General features: G+C 39.1%; 1 protein-coding gene across 7 annotated transcripts in view; it reads right to left on the minus strand.

Moving 5' to 3' along the window:
• OSBPL9 (oxysterol binding protein like 9) overlaps window positions 1-22,041 on the minus strand; it is a 172,980-nt gene that overhangs the window by 149,940 nt on the left and 999 nt on the right. The gene's annotated exons all lie outside the window — the stretch shown is intronic.

Here is a 22,041-nt window from a genome sequence, read left to right on the forward strand (position 1 = left end):
ACCAGATTAAAAGGAGCACTCAATAACAGAAGGAAATTTGGGAAATCCACAAATAGGAAGAAGTTAAGTGATACTCCTAAACAACTAATGGCTCAAAGAAAAAATAACAAGGGAAATTTGAAAATACTTCAGATGAATAAAAATCAGTATTCATTACTGATTATTGAGGAATATTCCCCAGCATTCATCCCTCAAGTTTTACACTACAGATAACTCCCACATCTCCCACTCCACATTACAGAAGGCCTCAGTTGAGCAGTAGCAGGTGGCACTGGTGGTAAAGAACCTGCCTGCCAATGCAGGAGACGTAAGAGATGCAGGTTCGATCCCTGGGTTGGGAAGATCCCCTGCAGGAGGGCATGACAACCAACTCCAGTATTTCTGCCTGGAGAATCCCCATGGACAGAGAGGAGCCTGGCGGATTACAGTCCATAGGGTCACAAAGAGTCCAGATACGACTTAGCACACATACACGCACATACTACAGACAGAGACTTTGTTGTTGTTTAGTCACTAAGTTCTGTCTGACTCTTTGCAACTCCATGGACTGCAGTACGTCTGTCCTTCTCCCCTGCTCTTCACTATCTCCCAGGGTTTGCTCAGATTCATATCCATTTAGTTGGTGATGCTATCTAACTATCTCATCCTCTGCCACCCCCTTCTCCTCTTGCCCTCAATCTTTCCCAGCATCAGGGTCTTTTCCAATGAGTAGGCTCTTCACATCAGGTGGATAGAGCTTTAGGAAAATATACAGAATCAGTATACAAGGAGACAATGATACCTGGGGTCTTTCCAAGATCCTGGAAGATGACTGCCTTCCTTTAAAGAAAACAGACACAGAACAGAGATATATACAAGATCATATTTAAGAGCTGGAACAGCCTAGAGGTAATTATACTAATTATGATATTATACTAAGTATAGAAAATATTAATAGTACTAGAACTACAGTAGGAAGGTCAGAACTAGAATCAGAAAGTCAGACACTTTGCTGACCAAGAGATTAGATCTGTTCTTGTAATAGGTATGTCTCTAATACAGAGATATCGCATCTTGATATCAAAGCCTGATACCATTAAATATCTATAGCTCCCTTTGGCCTGCTTCTGCATATAAATCTGGCATCCCATATAGCTTGCTTTCAGAGACTGTATTAATGTATGAATCAGATAGCCTAAATATGCAGTCTCCTTAACAATATATTTCTTGTTATGAATTAACAAATTTGAATATTAGCTTATGCAAGTGACCACAATGTAAATACATTTAATGATTATTATTACATGTTAAACACTAATAAACTTTATTTTTTTGTTAACATTTCCTGAACTCTTAGATCTGATAGAGTACCTGATGAACTATGGACGGAGGTTCATGACATTGTACAGGAGACAGGGATCGAGACCATCCCCAAGAAAAAGAAATGCAAAAAAGCAAAATGGCTGTCTGAGGAGGCCTTACAAATAGCTGTGAAAAGAAGAGAAGCAAAAAGCAAAGGAGAAAAGGAAAGATATAAGCATCTGAATGCAGAGTTCCAAAGAATAGCAAGAAGAGATAAGAAAGCGTTTCTCAGCAATCAATGCAAAAGAAATAGAGGAAAACAACAGAATGGGAAAGACTAGAGATCTCTTCAAGAAAATCAGAGATACCAAGGGAACATTATATGCAAAGATGGGCTCAATAAAGGACAGAAATGGTATGGACCTAACAGAAGCAGAAGATATTAAGAAGAGGTGGCAAAAATACACAGAAGAACTATACAAAAAAGATCTTCATGACCCAGATAATCATGATGGTGTGATCACTCACCTAGAGCCAGACATCCTGGAATGTGAAGTCAAGTGGGCCTTAGGAAGCATCACTACAAACAAAGCTAGTGGAGGTGATGGAATTCCAGTTGAGCTATTTCAAATCCTAAAAAATAATGCTGTGAAAGTGCTGGACTCAATATGCCAGCAAATTTGGAAAACCAAGCAGTGGCAACGGGACTGGAAAAGGTCAGTTTTCATTCCAATCCCAAAGAAAGGCAATGCCAAAGAATGCTCAAAGTATTGCACAATTGCACTCATCTCACACGCTAGTAAAGTAATGCTCAAAATTCTCCAAGCCAGGATTCAGCAATACATGAACCGTGAACTTCCAGATGTTCAAGCTGGATTTAGAAAAGGCAGAGGCACCAGAGATCAAATTGCCAACATCCCCTGGATCATGGAAAAAGCAAGAGAGTTTCAGAAAAACATCTATTTCTGCTTTATTGACTATGCCAAAGCCTTTGGTTGTGTGGATCACCACAAACTGTGGAAAATTCTGAAAGAGATTGGAATACCAGACCACCTGACCTGCCTCTTGAGAAGGTCAGGAAGCAACAGTTAGAACTGGACATGGAACAACAAACTGGTTCCAAATAGGAAAACGAGTACGTCAAGGCTGTATATTGTCACCTTGCTTATTTAATTTATATGCAGCATACATCATAAGAAACACTGGGCTAGAAGAAGCACAAGCTGGAATCAAGATTGCCAGGAGAAATATCAATAACCTCAGATATGCAGATGACACCACCCTTACGGCGGAAAGTGAAGAAGAACTAAAGAGCCTCTTGATGAAAGTGAAAGTGGAGAGTGGAAAAATTGGCTTTAGAGATCAACATTCCACAAACTGAGATCATGGCATCTGGTCCCACCGCTTCATGGGAAATAGATGGGGAAACAGTGGCAGACTTTATTTTGAGGGGCTCCAAAATCACTGCAGATGGTGACTGCAGCCATGAAATTAAAGACGCTTACTCCTTAGAAGGAAAGTTATGACCAACCTAGACAGCATACTAAAAAGCAGTATGCTTTCTCAACAAAGGTCTGTCTAGTCACGGCTATGGTTTTTCCAGTAGTCATGTATGGATGTGAGAGCTGGATTATAAAGAAAGCTGAGCGCTGAAGAATTGATGCTTTTCAACTGTTGTGTTGGAGAAGACTCTTGAGAGTCCCTTGCACTGCAAGGAGATCCAACCAGTCCATTCTAAAGGAGATCAGTCCTGGGTGTTCATTGGAAGGAATGATGTTGAAGCTGAAATTCCAATACTTTGGCCACCTGATGAGAAGAGCTCACTCTTTTGGAAAGACCCTGATGCTGGGAAAGATTGAGGGCAGGAGAAGAAGGGGATGACAGAGGATGAGATGGTTGGATGGTATCAACGACTCAACGGACATGAGTTTGGGTAAACTCCAGGAGTTGGTGATGGACAGTGAGGCCTGGTGTGCTGCAATTCATGGGGTTGCAAAGAGTCAGACACGACTGAGTGAGTGAACTGAACTGAACTCTTATAATAGCAGGTGCTTTAAATAATAGTGCTTTAAACACAATTAAATACAATTTTATTTACTTCTTACACCAACCTTATGATATGGGTTCTTTTATTATACCAATTTTATAATTGAGAAACTAGAGGCTCAGAAAGGCATAAATTACTTGCCTATGGATTCACAGATAACAGGTAGCTAGAGAAGATTCCGGAGAAGGCACTGGCACCCAACTCCAGTACTCTTGCCTGGAAAATCCCATGGATGGAGGAGCCTGGTAGGCTGCAGTCCATGGGGTCGTGAAGAGTCACACACGACTGAGCGACTTCACTTTCATTTTTCACTTTCACGCATTGGGGAAGGAAATGGCACCCCACTCCAGTACTCTTGCCTGGAGAATCCCAGGGACGGAGGAGCCTGGTGGGCTGCCGTCTATGGGGTCGCACAGAGTCGGACATGACTGAATTGACTTAGCAGCAGCAGCAGAGAGGATTCCAATCCAGGTCTAACTCTAAAGGTTATGCATTTCTACCACAGTTACTACAGATCTGGTTAACTTAAGTCTCCTTTCAAAGTTTCTCTGAGCCACAAAGGCTGTGTGTCAAATCAGCGATCCTTCTGAATTCATCAGTGCAAATATCACCCCACAAAGCATTGCAGCAGTGCTTCAGAGGGTGCTACCCCTGCCTTCTGAACTAGTGCCAGCATATAAACCCTAGGTCATTAGACTACAGATAGAGGTCTACATACCCTATCTGAAATTTTTGGATCAAATGTGCTTTAAAATTCAGAATTTTCAGAAAGTAACATACATATAGTACATAAACTGTCACACACCTGCAACAGAGTCTGGAGTATTAAGCATTTAATTAATTTCACAATCAAGCATACTAATATTTTGGTAGTACAACATATATTTATACTAAGCATAACAGAGATTATAATTAACCACACAGTTCAAGGCAGGCTTTACTTCCAAATGAGAATATAACTCATTAAGAAAAAAAAACTTCTGGAATTCAGAGACTCAGGGATTTCTGAACTACAGGTAAAGGACTGGAGACTTGAATTTTGATCTGTGATCTCTTAAATTATTAAGTCCCGGGTCTTTTACTATTTCTTAAAAAGGATAATTTTATCTTCAAGTCAAAAATTCAGGTCAACAGATCAGTGACAAGAACCACTTTCACAGGGTTTAATTAAGCACAGCTCTGATGACGGGGATTTCTGCATCCTTTCTAAGAAAAGTTAACCATAACATAAAATACTAAATAGTAACCTAAGTGCTGCAAATTACTTAGCATGTCTATACTGAACCTCAATGTATAGTTTCTATTTTTGTTTTGTTCCTCAAAATCAGTTCAGTTCAGTCACTTAGTCGTGTCCAACTCTTTGCGATCCCATGGACTGCAGCATGTCAGGCTTTCCTGTCTATCATCAACTTCCAGAATTTGCTCAAACTCATGTCCATCGAGTTGGTGAAGCCATCAAACCACACAGGCCTTGTCATACTCCTTGCCCAATTTGGAATCAGTCTATTGTTCCATGTCCAGTTCTAACTGTTGCTTCTGGATCTGCATACAGATTTCTCAGGAGGAAGGTAAGGTAATCTGCCTTTAAGAATTCTTTAAGAATTTTCCACAGTTTGTTGTGATCCACACAAAGGCTTTGGTGTAGTCAAGAAAGCTGAAGTACATGTTTTTCTGGAATTGTCTTGCTTTTTCTATTATCCAACGGTTGTTGGCAATTTGATCTCTGGTTCCTCTGCCTTTTCTAAATCCAGCTTGAACATCAGGAAGTTCACAGTTCACATACTGCTGAAGCCTACCTTGAAGAATTTTGAGCATTACTTTGCTAGGATGTGAAATGAGTGCAATTTTTCAATAGTTGCAACATTTTTTGGCATTGTCTTTCTTTGGGATTGGAATGAAAACTGACCTTTTCCAGTCCTGTGGCCACTGTAGAGTTTCCCAAATTTGCTGGCATATTGAGTGCAGTGTTTCACAGCATCTTCTTTTAGGACTTGATATAGCTCAACTGGAATTCCATTACCTCCACTAGCTTTGTTCATAGTGACGGTTCCTAAGGCCCACTTGACTTTGGACTCCAGGATGTCGGCTCTCGGTGAGTGATCACACCACCATGATTATCTGGGTCACAGAGATCTTTTTTGTATAGTTCTTCTCTGTATTCTTGCAACTTCTTCTTAATATCTTCTGCTTCTGTTAGGTCCAGACCATTTCTGTCCTTTATCGAGCCCATCTTTGCATGAAATGGTCCCTTGGTATCTCTAACTTTCTTGAAGAGATCGCTAGTCTTTCCCATTCTCTTATTTCCCTCTATTTCTTTGCATTGATCGCTGAGGAAGGCTTTCTTATCTCTCCTTGCTATTCTTTGGAACTCTGCATTCAGATGCTTATATCTTTCCTTTTCTCCTTTGCTTTTCGCCTCTCTTCTTTTCACAGCTATTTGTAAGGCCTCCTCAGACAGCCATTTTGCTTTTTTGCATTTCTTTTCCATGGGGATGGTCTTGATCCCTGTCTCCTGTACAATGTCACGAACCTCCGTCCATAGTTCATCAGGCACTCTATCAGATCTAGTCCCTTAAATCTATTTCTCACTTCTACTGTATAATCATAAGGGATTTGATTTAGGTCATACCTGAATGGTCTAGTGGTTTTCCCTACTTTCTTCAATTTAAGTCTAAATTTGGCAATAAGGAGTTCATGATCTGAGCCACAGTCAGCTCCGGGTCTTGTTTTTGCTGACTGTATAGAGCTTCTCCATCTTTGGCTGCAAAGAATATAATCAATCTGATTTCGGTGTTGACCATCTGGTGATGTCCATGTGTAGAGTCTTCTCTTGTGTTGTTGGAAGAGAGTGTTTGCTATTACCAGTGCATACTCTTGGCTAAGCTCTATTAGCCTTTGCCCTGCTTCATTCCTTACTCCAAGGCCAACTTTGCCTGTTACTCCAGGTGTTTCTTGACTTCCTACTTTTGCATTCCAGTCCCCTATAATGATCTCTGGTTCCTCTACCTTTTCTAAAACCAGCTTGAATATCTGGAAGTTCACGGTTCATGTATAGCTGAAGCCTGGCTTGGAGAATTTTGAGCATTACTTTACTAGTGTGTGAGATGAGTGCAATTGTGTGTTAGTTTGAGTATTCTTTGGCATTGGCTTTCTTTGGGATTGGAATGAAAACTGACTTTTTCGAGTCTTGTGACTACTGCTGAGTTATCTAAATTTGCTGGCATATTGAGTGCAGCACTTTCACAGCATCATCTTCTATGAAATATTTCAACTGGAATTCCTTCACTCCACTAGCTTTGTTCATAGTGATGCTTCCTCAGGCCCACGTGACTTTACATTCCAACATGTCTGGCTCTAGGTGAGTGATCATACTATCATGATTATCTGGGTCGTGAAGATCTTTTTTGTACAGTTCTTCTGTGTATTCTTGCCACCTCTTCTTAATATCTTCTGCTTCTGTTAGGTCCATATCAATTCTGTCCTTTATTGAGCCCAACTTTGCATGAAGTGTTCCCTTGGTATCTCTAATTTTCTTGAAGAGATGTCTAGTCTTTCCCATTCTATTGTTTTCCTCTATTTCTTTGCATTGATCACTGAGGAAGGCTGTCTTAGCTCTCCTTGCTATTCTTTGCAACTCTGCATTCAGATGAATATCTTTTTTTTCCTCCTTTGTCTTTAGCTTCTCTTCTTTTCACAGGTATTTGTAAGGCCTCCTCAGACAACCATTTGCCTTTGTGCATTTCTGTTTCTTGGGGATGGTCCTGATCACTGCCTCCTGTACAATGTCACAAACCTCAGTTTATAGTTCTTCAGGCGCTCTATCATCCCTTGATCTATTTGTCACTTACACTGTAGAATCGTAAAGGATTTGATTTAGGTCATGCCTGAATGGTCTAGTGGTTCTCCCTACTCTCATCAATTTAAATCTGAATTTTATACTGCCCAAATACTAAATAGTGATTAATGTTATTTCACAAAAAATGACTGAAGGAAATGATAGGGGTGTGTTAAACTCCAGGAAGTTTATGCTGTTTATTTAGTACTTCTCCCACCAAACTGTACAGTGATAATCCATTATTATCATTCAACTTCACTTTTACATCAAAAATTGCCCAAGAGTGTTTCTCCTTATTTGCAAAAGACTAAGTCAGGGCCCAAGACAGTACGATCACAAAAAGATGAAAAACAAGAATAGCACTAGAAAAATTTAAAGATGGGAAAATTTGTACAACACCTAAAATAATCTGGTTAGCAAGAACAATAGCCAGAACCACAGATATTTGAACTGTCAGTCCTAATTCTAAGACTCATCCTAAAAAAAAAAAAAAAATAAGACTCATCCTACAGGCCTCAATTTAGAATAAGGTTATTCTACAAAAGCTCCTTGTTCTGATTTGGAATTTAGAACTGAGAACAAATTCTTGTGAAGAAATTGTTGAAAATGGTTTCCAGATTAGCTAGGAAAAGCACTCAAAATATAGCATGTGATCAAAAGATAGGGGGGAAGTTGTTATAAATTCAAACACTGCCTAAGAAATTATTTTCTTAACGCATTTCTTTTAGATGTTGTTGCTTAAGGGAAAGCAAGACTACAAGGAAGAATAAGGAAGTAGGTCAAGAATTTAAGAACTACGCCAAAGGGCTTACAAGACTGTCAAGGACTTGATTAGTTAATGATCTATGATAAACATTTTACTTTTATAAACAGGGTGGAGCAGGGGAGAAATACTTTTTTAAAAGGCAATTTAAAAACACTTATTCTAAACAGACGTGATTGCCAACAGGAAGAGGGGCTGGGGAGGGATGACTTGGGAATTTGGGGTTAGCAGATGCTAAGTATGAAATACAGAATGGATAAACAACAAAATCCTACTGTATAGCACAGGGAGCTATATTCAATATCCTGCGATAAACCATAATGGAAAAGAATATTTTAAAAAGTGTATATATATGTATAACTGAATCACTTTGGTGTACAGTAGAGACTGGCACAATATTGTAAATCAACTATAATTCAGTAGTAAATAAAACTTTAAAAATTGCTTCAAAGAATGAAAAGACTCATTCTTTATTAGGTCTAATTTTACTTCAGAATTGCTGTTGCTGTTCAGCTGCTCAGTAGTGTCCGATTCTTTGCAATGGGTTAAAAAAAAAATGAAGGCAGAAGAGTCAACATGCAAGCACAGAGCAGTGAGCTGGTCACACAACATATCATCTATCTGAAATGTACATTTCATCCTCTTCTGGGTGGTGAAAATTTCAAAGAATTATGTTCAAGAATGTGCCACTATCTTTCTGTGGTCATGTTTTGTGAATATAAAAAACTCATTACTCAACAAATTCTAAGACTTGGTATCTGCTCCTCCTTTCCCTTCTCTAGGAGGCTTTCACTTTACTGGAATGGAAAGAGTTTTTCATTCATCCTCGGTGTTTCAAAGAGAACAATCTAAGTTCCTGTCTTAAACAACTTAGATGTAAAATGACTCAGTACTTTTTAATGATTAATCAATGCAGTTTGTACTTTAGAATAGCCTATGCAGAAGGTTTGAGAGAAGGAAATGGCAACCCACTCCAGTATTCTTGCCTAGAGAATTCCGCGGACAGAGGCGCCTGGTGGGCTGCCATCTTTGGGGTCGCACAGAGTCAGACATGACTGAAGCTACTTGGCAGAAGCAGCATGCAGAAAGTTTATTTCATTGTGATAATGATGTCACTCAGTTATCACCTATAAGCAGACTAGTGATAACTTGGGTTTGTCATTTTAAAATATCAACTCTAGCACAATTCAATATCTATAGAGAGAACATTCTATCTGGAGTCAGAAGACTTAATCACATACAGAGAAACTACTGTGTGAGTTTTTAAGTCTCAACTTCTTCATGTGTAAAGGAAGTAATATATAAACTACTTCACCTGTTGCTCATTCCATAAATATTTACTGAATACTCACTAAGTGCCAAGCATTGCTCTAGATGCTAAAGATAAAATGATGAAGCTAAGTCTCTGTTCTCACAGTGCTTACATTCCAGAGGAGGGGAAACAGACACTAAACAAGAAAAACAAAATAAGTTTAGCAGCGAACAATAAATGCTATGAAAAAATATATCAAGACCAGTGTGCTACACCAAGGAAACCAGAATTGAAAGAGACACATGTACCTCAATATCATAGCACTGTTTACAACAGCCAGGACATGGAAGCAACCTAGATGTCCATTGGCAGATGAATGGATAAGAAAGCTGTGGTATATATACACAATGGAATATTACTCAGCTATGAAAAAGAATACATGTGAATCAGTTCTAATGAGGTGGATGAAACTGGAACCTATTATAGAGTGAAGTAAGTCAGAAAGAAAAACACCAATACAGTATACTAATGCATATATATGGAACTTAGAAAGATGGTAACGATGACCCTATATGCAAGACAGCCAAAGAGATACAGATGTAAAGAACAGTCCTTTGGACTCTGTGGGAGAAGGCGAGGGTGGGATGATTTGAGAGGGTAGTGTTGAAATGTGCATATTATCATATGTGAAGCCGATCACCGGTCCAGGTTCGATGCATGAGACAGGGTGCTCAAGGCTGGTGCACTGGGATGACCCTGGGGGATGGGATGGGGAGGGAGGTGGGAGGGGGGTTCTGGATAGGAAACACATGTGCGCCTGTGGCTGATTCATGTCGATGTATGGCAAAAACCACTACAATATTGTAAAGTAATTAGCCTCCAATTAAAATAAATTAATTTTTTAATAAAATAAAATAAGCTTATATTCTAAACCACCAAAAAAAAAAAAAGACCAGTGTGCTAGTGCTAGTGACTGACAGTGAGGTGCACTTTAGACAGGTTGTTAAGGAAAGGCTTCTCTGAGCAGTGATGCCTAAATGAAGACCTGCATAACAAGAAGGGAATCAGGCATGCTACAGCCATGGGACAGTATCAGTCCAAGAAGCCAGAAAATATACACAAAGACCCTGAGATAGGAACAAGCTTGAGATGTCCAAGGAACAGGGAAAAAAAAAAAGCTACAGTGAATATAGTGGTGAGCAAAAGGTTTACTGTAGAAAGTTAAGTGGAGAAAGATCACAAAGCCATCAGTTCAATTCAGTTCAGTCACTCAGTCGCATCTGACTCTGCGACCCCATGGACCATAGCACGCCAGGCCTCCCTGTCCATCACCAACTCCCGGAGTTTGCCCAAGCTCATGTCCATTGAGTCGGTGATGCCATCCAACCATCTCATCCTCTGTAGTCCCCTTCTCCTACTACCCTCAATCATTCCCAGCATCAGGGTCTTTTCTAATGAGTCAGCTCTTCGCATGAGGTGGCCAAAGCATTGGAGTTTCAGCCTCAACATCAGTCCCTCCAATGAACACTCAGGACTGATCTCCTTTAGGATGGACTGGTTGGGTCTCCTTGCAGTGCAAGAGATTCTCAAGAGTATTCTCCAATGCCACAGTTCAAAAGCATCAATTCTTCGGTGCTTACAAGGCAGTAAGTCATAGTAAAGAGTTTGAATTTTTTTTCCTATAGTCACTAGAGAATTTTAAGCAGGGGGAAAAGCATGATCTTCCTTTTTCCTTTTTTTAAAAGATCACTTGGGCTACTGATAGAAGATGGACTTTAGAGAGCAAAAAGGAAACAAAGAGAACACTTAGGAAGTTTTTGCACCAGACCCAGGTGGTTTATATGCTATAGTGGTAGCAAGGAAAAATGGAAGAGGTTATGAGGCTTAATGAAGTGATATATTTGACAATACTAGAAAATACCTACAACAATGATTAATATAGTAGAGGCTTATGGCACACTGCATTTTCCAAAAATGGCCTATAATAGTATTTCTTATCCTACAAGCTCTTCTAGAACTTTGTCCCTCCCTCATTAACAAGTGGAGTCTTCTGTTTGTGGTTGGGTTTTTGAACTGCCCTTAATCAAGCAGACTGGGTACTATCCAGCTGAGCAGAACTATGGGAGATAATACAGATTATTGTACATTGTCTTCCTGCATCACAGACAGCATAGGAATCTTAATCTCCCAAAGCCAGATGACTGAGATCTCATTAAATAAGGATGAAGGAAAAATGATATCCTTTGCTCATTTTGCTACTTGAAGAAATACAATACAAAATGGTTCAACAAATCATATAGAAAATTTTTCAATAAAATGCTTCTGGGTTGTAGAATATTATATATATAATGATTCTACTTATGTAAAATATACATAAAGGTGTATTTAAGCATAAAGAGTTGTTAGGAAAGCCATTCTCCAAAACACAGATAGTAGGATTTCTGGTAGTACTTTGCTTCTATCTTATATACTTTTTGAATTTTTTAAAAATTAAGAATACATTGCATCTCTTCAAGAGCAATGAAACTATCTTTTTGAAATTTAAAATAAAGAGTAATAATGTCAAATTCTGCAGAGACAGTGCTATTAAAATGAAAAGTTAAAAGCACCCACTGGGTTCAGCAACAAAGCTTTCAATGGAGACTTTTGCTAGGATATTCAGTGAAATTTGGAGGTAAAAACAGATTGCTGTACAGTAAATTCATGAATAAAGATAGACAATGTAGAAGACTGTTTCAATAGGTTTATCTGACTTGAAGAGAGGTGAAGATGGTTTTTCCAGGGGGACATAGAATTAGCAGAGATATTTTTCAACTTGAGAGAGATACTGCCCAAGTTTATTTGTTAATGAAAAAGTCAGTATATCCTAAAATTCATACAGAAATTCAATGAACCCAGAATAGCCAAAACAATCTTGAGAAAGAACAAAGCTGAAGGGCTTACACTTTCCAATTTCAAAACTAATTGTACCAAAAAAATAAAAAGCAACAGGCAATCCCAAAATGTATTAAAATTCTCCATATGAAATTGTTACAACTATGATGTTTAGTTGTTATGTTGCAAAATAAATATTCTTAAACAACAAAAGTCTGTACATAGAAAGAAGACAATGGGCGAGAGGAAGGAGAAAGCAGAAAAAGGAGAAAAACCTATAGACTGAGATTCTCTAAAAATTTGCGAGTAGATGGAATCCAGAACACCCAAGGACTGGTGTTGTTGCTTAATTGCTAAGTTGTGTCCAACTTTTTTTTGCAACCCATGGACTGTAGCTTGGCAGGCTCCTCTGTCCATGGAATTTCCCAGGCAAAAATACTACATTGGGTTGTCATTTCCTTCTCCAGGGGATCTTCTAAACCCAGGGACTGAACCTGCATCTCTTGCACTGGCAGGGGGATTCTTTAGCACTGAGCCACCAGGAAAGCCTACCCAAGGATTATTTCTTCCATTATGACTGGGAGGACGCAGGGAAGGAGAGGCAGGAAAATAGTTATACCAATAGGTGGCAGTACAAGGAGTTGAGAGCGTTCCCACCAAATGAACTCTATTGTCTCTGGGAAGCACGGTATCATCTATGAGAGACAGAGGAAAGAGGAAGATCAAGAGACTAGAGACAGCTGCCAGAATGACAAACCAAATATTCATCCAATATTTCATTTGTCCACCTGTGCCATAAGAGTAATGCTAAAATAAAATAAATTTAATTAAATAAGTAGACAATCAGCATGAAGGCTCAATGTGAAAAAACTCCAGGAATCAGAATATTAACATTCATAATAATCTTTGTCATGTGAATGGGAAAAAAATAATTTGGAATACCTCAAAATACTTTCCCCAAATATGATTTCATTTATATGATTCCATGTATCATGTAAACTTAACTTTCACAAAAAAAGTAAAGTTTTTTTTTAAGTTTAAATTAGTCTAAGATGATTATCCTTTACAATACAGTAAGTGAGAAGAAAAAGACTCAGCTGTCCATTTGTTTTTCTCTATAAGCAGTAAAAGGAAATAGGTCCTTAATCTAAATCTCTTGAGCATTGCTCTAGCTAGCTTTGACCGGCATTATATAACTAGTTGAAAATCTAATCCTATGACAACTGCCACATATAAGAGTAGCATATTTAAGAATAGCTCTACTTTTTATCCTTCTACAAATTACTACCATCACAAAACTGCCTGCAATAAAGCAAGAACTGACTGCTTGTCTGATGTAACACACTAACCAAAAGATCCCACACAGTTCTACAGGGTAAGGATGATTAAAACAAAAGCCATTGTTATTAATATAAGCTTAATCAGGTTTTATATAAACCATAAACACATTTACTATCAGATATATTCTGCAAAATTTACAAGGCTGTATAAGCAATGATTCCAAAACAACCTTCTACATCACATCTCTTAGTTTAAAGGGCCTTGGACATTCCATTCACTATGAGAATGATGTACTATATTTATAGGGCTTGAAAATTATAATGCTAGTAGTACTACCAAGGAGTTTACAAGCTTGCTGTACAGATAAAGAATACAATAGAGACTTCCCTAGCAGTCCAGTGGTTAAAACGCCACACTTTACACTTTAGAGGGTGCAGGTTCCATCCCTGGTTGGAGAACTAAGATCCCACACGCCAGGCACAGCGCAGCCAAACAAGACAAAATCAAAAAAGAGAAAAACTAAGGCTGACTAGGGTATTTATTCAAGGAAACCACAAGACATAAAATTTCCACATCTTTTCAGGGCATTTAGATTAGGTACAATTTTTCTTGTGTTCCTTTTGCAATTCTAAAGCTATTTTATTAATTTGGATTATTAATATGTACCATGTAAGTTTAATAAAAAACATTTGATATAACCAAGAAGTTTATTTACAAAAGTATAAATTCACTTTTAAATGCTTGATGGGAGTGGTGCTGATACATTTCTAGGAGAATCTGAGATTCCCTCTTTTACATCTTTGCAAGAAAAACACATATATTTAAGCTCTTCAAAAACCTAAAATCCAAGAATCAGATGAGAGATTTTATCACCTTCCAGACATTGCTAAGGACTGTCAAGTAATATTTAAATGTATTCAGATTACCAGTGGTTTTGAAATGCAAAGTCGCTATGAGTCTCTTCCAGCTAGCATGTTAGCAGCAAAACAAATCATTTCTCCAATGATTCCTTTTAAAGAAAACCTTGAGTGACCCTGACAACTTACTCACTATTTCTAACTTTTCTCTCTGAAATGTCATAAAGACAATACAAAACAAGAAAGAGTGTTAAATACTTACAGTTCATGACTGAACAAATCATATTTTATAATCTCAACTAGCTCCTCTTCAGTTCAGTTCAGTCGCTCAGTCGTGTCCGACTCTTTGCGACCCCATGATTCGCAGCACGCCAGGCCTCCCTGTCCATCACCAACTCCCGGAGTTCACTCAAACTCATGATCCAGCCATCTCATCCTCTGTTGTCCCCTTTTCCTCCTGCCCCCAATCCCTCCCAGCATCAGGGTCTTTTCCAATGAGTCAACTCTTCATATGAGGTGGCCAAAGTACTGGAGTTTCAGCTTTAGCATCAGTCCTTCCAAAGAACACCCAGGACTGATCTCCTTTAGGATGGACTGGTTGGACCTCCTTGCAGTCCAAGGGACTCTCAAGAGTCTTCTCCAACACCACAGTTCAAAACCATCAATTCTTCGGTGCTCAGCTTTCTTCACAGTCCAACTATCACATCCATACATGACCACAGGAAAAACCATAGCCTTGACTAGATGGACCTTTGTTGGCAAAGTAATGTCTCTGCTTTTTAATATGCTATCTAGGTTGCTCATAACTTTCCTTCTAAGGAGTAAGAGTCTTTTAATTTCATGGTTGCAATCACCATCTGCAGTGATTTTGGAGCCCCCAAAAATAAAGTCTGACACTGTTTCCACTGTTTCCCCATCTATTTCCCATGAAGTGATGGGACCAGATGCCATGATCTTCGTTTTCTGAGTGTTGAGCTTTAAGCCAACTTTCCCACTCTCCCCTTTCACTTTCATCAAGAGGCTTTTTAGTTCCTTTTCACTTTCTGCCATAAGGGTGGTGTCATCTGCATATCTGAGGTTATTGATATTTCTCCCAGCAATCTTGATTCCAGCTTGTGCTTCTTCCAGCCCAGTGTTTCTCATGATGTACTCTGAGTATAAGTTAAATAAGCAGGGTGACAATATACAGCCTTGACGCACTCCTTTTCCTATTTGGAACCAGTTTGTTGTTCCATGTCCAGTTCTAACTGTTGCTTCCTGACCTGCATATAGGCTTCTCAAGAGGCTCCTCTTACAACCTGGTTAATTTCAATGTGACCCTGGTTATTCCTTTTTCCAGTTCCCATGGCCACTAATCTAAATCTTTACTACATTCCTTAACTCTACTCTCATCTTTAAAAGTACCCTGCTTCCCATCCCTAAAACATTTAAGCATACTCCTACCTTAGAAACTCTTTCCTCTCAGTTCCATATTCCTTTGTTCCTCTTTCATAATGAAACAACTTGAGCAATCTACACTCATCTTCTTTATTTCCTGCCTCCTATTTACTCTTCAAACCACTATGACTTCCCAACTTCTGACTCCATGGAAACTTCTCTTTTTCAGGGCATCAGTGATATCCAAATTGATCAATCCAATGAGTATTTTTAAGATTTCATCTATTCAATTCTCTCAACAGTATTCAAATCAGTTCCTGCCTTGACTCCACATTCTGTTTTTTCTTGGATATCTCTGACTGTCCCTTTTCACTCTTCTGCGCAGGCTCTTTTCTCTACCCAAATCCCTTAGAAACGATCGTGGTGGCTTAAAATCCCTCCATAAATTGACACTCCTTTCAAAAGGTAGAGGCTAATTCTCTTTCCCATGCCTAAAATTCCCATTCCCTGTAGCATGAACTGAATTTAAAGATTCATTTCTAATGAACAGAAGGCAAAAGTGATGTTCTCAGACCAGGTCAAATAGGCACTTCAGCTTTCTCCTTGCTCTCCCTTGGATTACTCCTTCTGGGTGAAGCCAGATAGATGCCCTGTCACAATGACACTCATGTAGCCCAACAGAGAGGTTAGCTGGTGAGGAACTGAGGCCACCTTCCAGGAGCCAGTAAGGACTAAGGCTTTCTGCCAACAGACATGAGAGTGAGTCATCCTGGAAGCAAATCCTCCAGCTCCAGTCAAGTCTTTCAAATGACTGCAGACATAGCCAATGTCTTGACTGCAACTTCATGAGAGACCCTGAGCCCAAAGTTCTGAGCCACAGATAATAAATGTTTATTGTTTTAAGTGGCTAAAATCATTATGGGCAATTTGTTATAAAGCAATAGATACCTAATCCAACGGTGTTTCTCAGTGTTCTATCTAAAGCTCTCTATTATTCCCACTCATTCACTCTCTCGTCTCTCCATATGTGTAAAGCTAGTATTTATCTGTAGCCCAGATTTTTTTCTAAGTTCCAGAAATGCAATATCTTTACTTCAATTTCAACATGCCCCAAAGCAACTACCCTTCTCCACCCAACCTATACTTATCTTCCCTATCATCATTCACTCAACTAAATCTAAAAACCTGGATTTCATCAAACTCCTCTTTCCCTTCACTCACATCCAATCACTGAAATCCTGTCAATACGACTTCACTATTTCTCCATAACCCAAGTATTCTTTAAAAAATACAAAATTTACCTGAACCTATTGTTTAATTTTAAAAATCACAGAGAGACAACCAGACATCATGGTCCACTTGATGTACAGGTTGCCCCTGCTCCTAAAAAACCTTCCCTAAGCCAAATGGCATAAAGCAATGACGCAATTGCCTTAGGATACACTTTGCTACTGCTGCTAAGTCGCTTCAGTCATGTCCAACTCTGTGCAACCCCACAGACAGCAACATACCAGGCTCCTCTGTCCCTGGGATTTTCCAGGCAAGAATACTAGAGTGGGTTGCCATTTCCTTCTCCAAAAAAGTAAATGTCGCTCAGTCATGTCCAACTCTTTGCGACCCCATGGACTGTAGCCTACCAGGTTCCTCCATCCATGGGATTTTCCAGGCAAGAATACTGGAGTGGGTTGCCATTTCCTTCTCCAGGAGATCTTCCCAACCCAGGGATCAAACCCAGGTCTGCCGCGTTGTAGGCAGATGCTTTACCATCTGAGCCACCGGGGAAGTCAAAATAAACTGAGATAATGTAAAGATGCTCACAGACATAGTTCAAAACTACAGCAGCTTGCTACTATGTATTAATAGTTCCCAGTATGCATGCATGCTGAGTCGCTTCAGTTGCATCTGACTCTCTGTGACCCTACAAACCTCCAGGCTCCTCTGTCCATGGGATTCTCCAGACAAGAATACTGGAGTGGGTTGCCATACCCTTCTCCTTGGGATCCTCCCAACTCAGGGATCGAACCTGCATCTCTTATGTCTCCTGCATTGGCAGGTGGGTTCTTCACCACTAGTGCCACCTAGGAAGCCCATAGGTCCCAGGGAAGAAACTTACTGGTGTCACTTTTGCTGCTTGGGGCACTCACTGATTCTATAGCAGCTCGCTGCCAAAAAAAAAAAAAAAAAACCTCTGAATGCTATTTTCACTTTTCGTGTATTTTCCAAAAAAGCAAAAATCCTCTTTGGATTTCTTTTGGTTAGCAAAAACAGGTACAAAATAGGTCTTTTCTAAAAATGAAGTAGGGTAAAGCAAACTATCAGAAAGTGGAGATACTTGTAATATGTTCCACCTACAAAGTATTCCTGCCCAAAGTTGGGGGGAAAAAGCTGAATTTGATTAAGCTTCTAGCTCTAAGTATCAGTTTATAGGAAACATGGAGGATAAAGAACATGTTTAAATACACCACAAGAATACTCTCAGCAAAATCCAGAATGTGGAAAATCTACAGAATAATTTGCTTTCTTCAACAAATGAATGGCAAAGAAAAAGAGGGAGGGAAGACCTACAGAGTAAAAGAGACTCAGTTTTACGTGTGGATCTTGTTTGGAATTCTGACTCAAATAAACCAACTAGTGAGGAACAGATGTTTGAGAAAAATCAAGGAAATTAAACACTGTAAAACATATTGAAATATTCACAAATGAAATAATGAGAGATTTGGGATGTGCTTTAAAGTAATCCAGTGGGGTAGGAAGGAGCTTTGGGAGTATTAATAAGAATTCATTTTACTATCATGCTTCATATATGTTTCAAACAAACTTTGTATTATGAAAGTTTTTTCCACAACAAAAAGTGCTTACAACACTTAAGTGACTTTCCACTGCCCTGAGTGAAAAGTTCAAATTCCTTAGCTCAGTTTACCAAAAGTCTTTCATTATCTGGCCCCTGCTTCTCTCTCCCTCTCACACACTATTACCCACCTCACAGCCTAAATTCCAGGACTAACAAGCTCCTTTCTCTTATCTCTTTCAAAAACATCTATTCCCTCTACCTCAAGCAGTTTTCCCTCTCTGCTTACATGGCTAATCTCTACTCACCATTCAGGTCAAAGCAAACCTACCTCTTAAGGAAATCTTTTCTGATACTCCAAGACAGAGGCAAGCTGCCCACCTGTGTACCTCCCAACATCCTATTCTTCCCCATCACAGCTCTTACTTGATGTACACCCCAGCAGACTCTAGGCATCATGAGAACATGGACTATTCCCATCTTATTTACCATTTTAACCCATCTTCCCAGCATAGTGCCTAGCACATAGTACAACCTCAGTAAACATTTGATAATCAAAAGCTATGAACACCTGCTTTCTAGTCTTCCAACTCCTCGCATATCTATATCTCCTTCAATTTTCTTTCCTTTCTTGTCTTTCTCTGTGATCATGATTCTCATAAATGGTTAGCTGTTTACACAGTGTTCCCAAATTTATATCCTTATCCCTCCCTGAGTATCTCAATTAATAAATATTCAACTCACAGGGGACTTCCCTGATGGTCCGATGGTTAAGAATCCGCCTGCCAATGCAGGGGACACTGGTTTGCTACCTGGTCCAGAAACTAAGATTCCACATGCTGGGGGGCAACTAAGTTCATGTGGCACAACCACTGAAGGCCTTGCGCCCTACAGCCTGTGTACGCAACAAAAGAAGCCACCACAATGAGAAGCCCACACACCACAATTAGAGAAAAGCCCGTCAGAAACAACAAAGAACCCGTGTGCCACAAGGAAGACAGTACAGCTCACCCCCAAATTCAACCAACAAATTCTATGCTATAATCTAACAGATCTTCATCTCCAGGCCTGACCTATGGCTCCAAATACCTTTTGGATTCAATCTCCTGTTATCTCCCTACATGCCTTTACATTAAAGATAATCAGAAATTCTTATCTTCTTAACGGACTTTATGTTCTCAAGTTTCCCAATTTGTGTATATTTCCCACTGCCTGAAATGCCCTTCTTCTCTTCTACCTTTAAGTTTCAGCTCAAATGTCTCTCTAGCCTTTTTTAGGCAATGTTCCCACAGCAGTCTATTCTTACTTCTATTGCAGAATTTATCATACTTTTTTGAAATTACATTTAGGTGTCTACTCTGCAAGATTTTGAGATCTTAGATAGAAGGGACTCTCTCCTTCACGCTTTTATCTCCAGCATATATATAAAGTGAAAATGAAAGTCGCCCAGTTGTGTCTGACTACTTGAAACCCCATGGACTATACACTCCATGGAATTCTTCAGGCTAGAATACTGGAGTGGGTAACCTTTCCCTTCTCCAGCGGATCTTCCTGACCCAGGAATCAAACGGGGGTCTCCTGCATTCCAGGCAGATTCTTTACTAACTGAGCTATGGGGGAAGTCCATATATAAAGTGCCTATTAAAAAGTCCCAAACAAATGCTTCCTGAATAAACCACTGTTTCTAATAATTAAAAGACAGGAGCGTGACCTGAAAAGGTTGCCTAAATCTATTTTCTAAAGAAGGTAATCAATTTCTCTGTTCCTGTATTAAACAGAATATCTACTAAATGGTTTTTCAAGAACTGAAAATTTACATAATATGAAAATAAAAGAAATGTAAAATAAAAAAACTATTCATTCCCAGAGGACAGGTTAGGGTCTGGGCTGAGGACCAAAAGATCCAGGTGAAGGTGAGGTTTGGGTGAAACTACTTAGTTCACAGCAATTCCCGTGATCTTTTCCAAAACCTTGAGATTATCTCAATATCGATTTTTGGTATAGGCCAACTCTAAAGTAAGGTCAATCTAGTTTCGTTCAGGGTTTTCATGGCCACCCTAGAATAGACAGACCTCCAACTACAGAGCCAGACCAGAGCACAAGTGATTTTGGAAACAAGGAATAGAGTGACTTTCTATTTACTGCTCTGCTTAAAATGCTGTGCAACTATTCAGATAATCTTCCTGGAAGATGCAGCTCTAAGTTATCAGCCGCATGCAGATCATTAAGATGTACCTTCATCCTTCCAAATCCTAATGTAATGAAACAATGTCGAAGTGTACAGAATTCACTGCCAATATTCAACGTGTCTCCTACTTTCTCTTTAAGTGAATACCTATCCTTTTCTCATCTTTACTGGACCTCCTTTAATTTGGCATTGAATATCATCTTATTTTCACAAGATTATTTTATTTTACAATATTTCTCTGTTGTTTCTCTACAAACAAATACTTTAACACCAAAAAACAAGGGGGAAAAAAAGAAAATTTCTAAACATCCATTAGTGAGAAATATGATACCTCCTTCTACTGGCAAGGATGTTTTATAGTTTAATCTCAGAAGGGAGGATAAGTAACGGGAGGGAGAAGAAAGAAACATAATTTAAAAAGCCATATTTAGCCAAAGACAAGGAGAAATTTGTCAAGATACTCAGAAACTAAAAGGGCAAGGAGGCAGAAAAAAGATGCCAAAGTGAGAAAAACAGGAAAAAAAGAAGATTCTGTCAGGGAGAGGAGTTCCCAAGAACCCCAGCTTGGGGCCCCTCCAGTGTGGCCCTAAATTCAGACCCACACAAATTTGGGATCTATAGAGTAACTTCATTCCATAGTGCCACTGAAATTACTTTGAATGGGCTGGAAAGGGTCCATGGGATTTTCTGATTATCACTTCTACTGAAACTTATTATTATTCTTCATCTATCTGAATATGAGATTTCATAATTCCAGAGTTTTCAGGATATAATGTGCATTTGCCTCTCTCTCACAGCTAGCTAATCTTGAACAATGTATTTAAATTTCATTCAGGTTTGTTTAGTCTTTTCCCCCTTCTAAATTATGTAAAGAAAGGAAGTTGGTGTGAAAGTTTTTACTTTTTACTCCTGTAGGTTTGTCTTTAGTAACTCAAAGATTGCATTTTTCTCATTCCTGTAGTGAAAGTGAAGTGTAAAGGAAAAAAAAGTCAGGTTATTTAGACTCCTGATAACACTGCTTACTGCTCGCTCTGTGACCTTGAGCAAATCGCTGAAAAGCCTGGAGCCTCAGATTCCAAACTGTAAAATGGGGATAATGAATACTTTATTCTGCAGTTATTGTGAGTAAAAAGAACCAAGGGAACCACCTTATTACAATATAAGCTCCAGATAAAAGGAATCTTGAGTATCTTGAACTTTGCTTATTCTCGCTCACATGCACACACAAGAGCACACACACCCACACACACGAGCACACACACCCACACACACCTAGCCTAAAGCAATAATAACACGTAGTGGGCGCTCAATAAATATTTAAATTAACGAAAAAATATCATTACTAGTGTCCCCATTCCTCTCGTTGACATTAATCCTTGTCCCATAATCATAAAGTTTTCTCTTCTGTCTTCTATTATTTTCTAAAGCCTTCAGGACATTCTGTTTTGTCGTTTGAAGAGGCTTCCTCCCTCTCATTGGCTATTATTAACTAGACACC

Source organism: Oryx dammah, unplaced genomic scaffold, assembly GCF_014754425.2.
Source record: "Oryx dammah isolate SB20612 unplaced genomic scaffold, SCBI_Odam_1.1 HiC_scaffold_28, whole genome shotgun sequence".
In the NCBI taxonomy this organism is placed as follows: Eukaryota; Metazoa; Chordata; class Mammalia; order Artiodactyla; family Bovidae; genus Oryx; species Oryx dammah.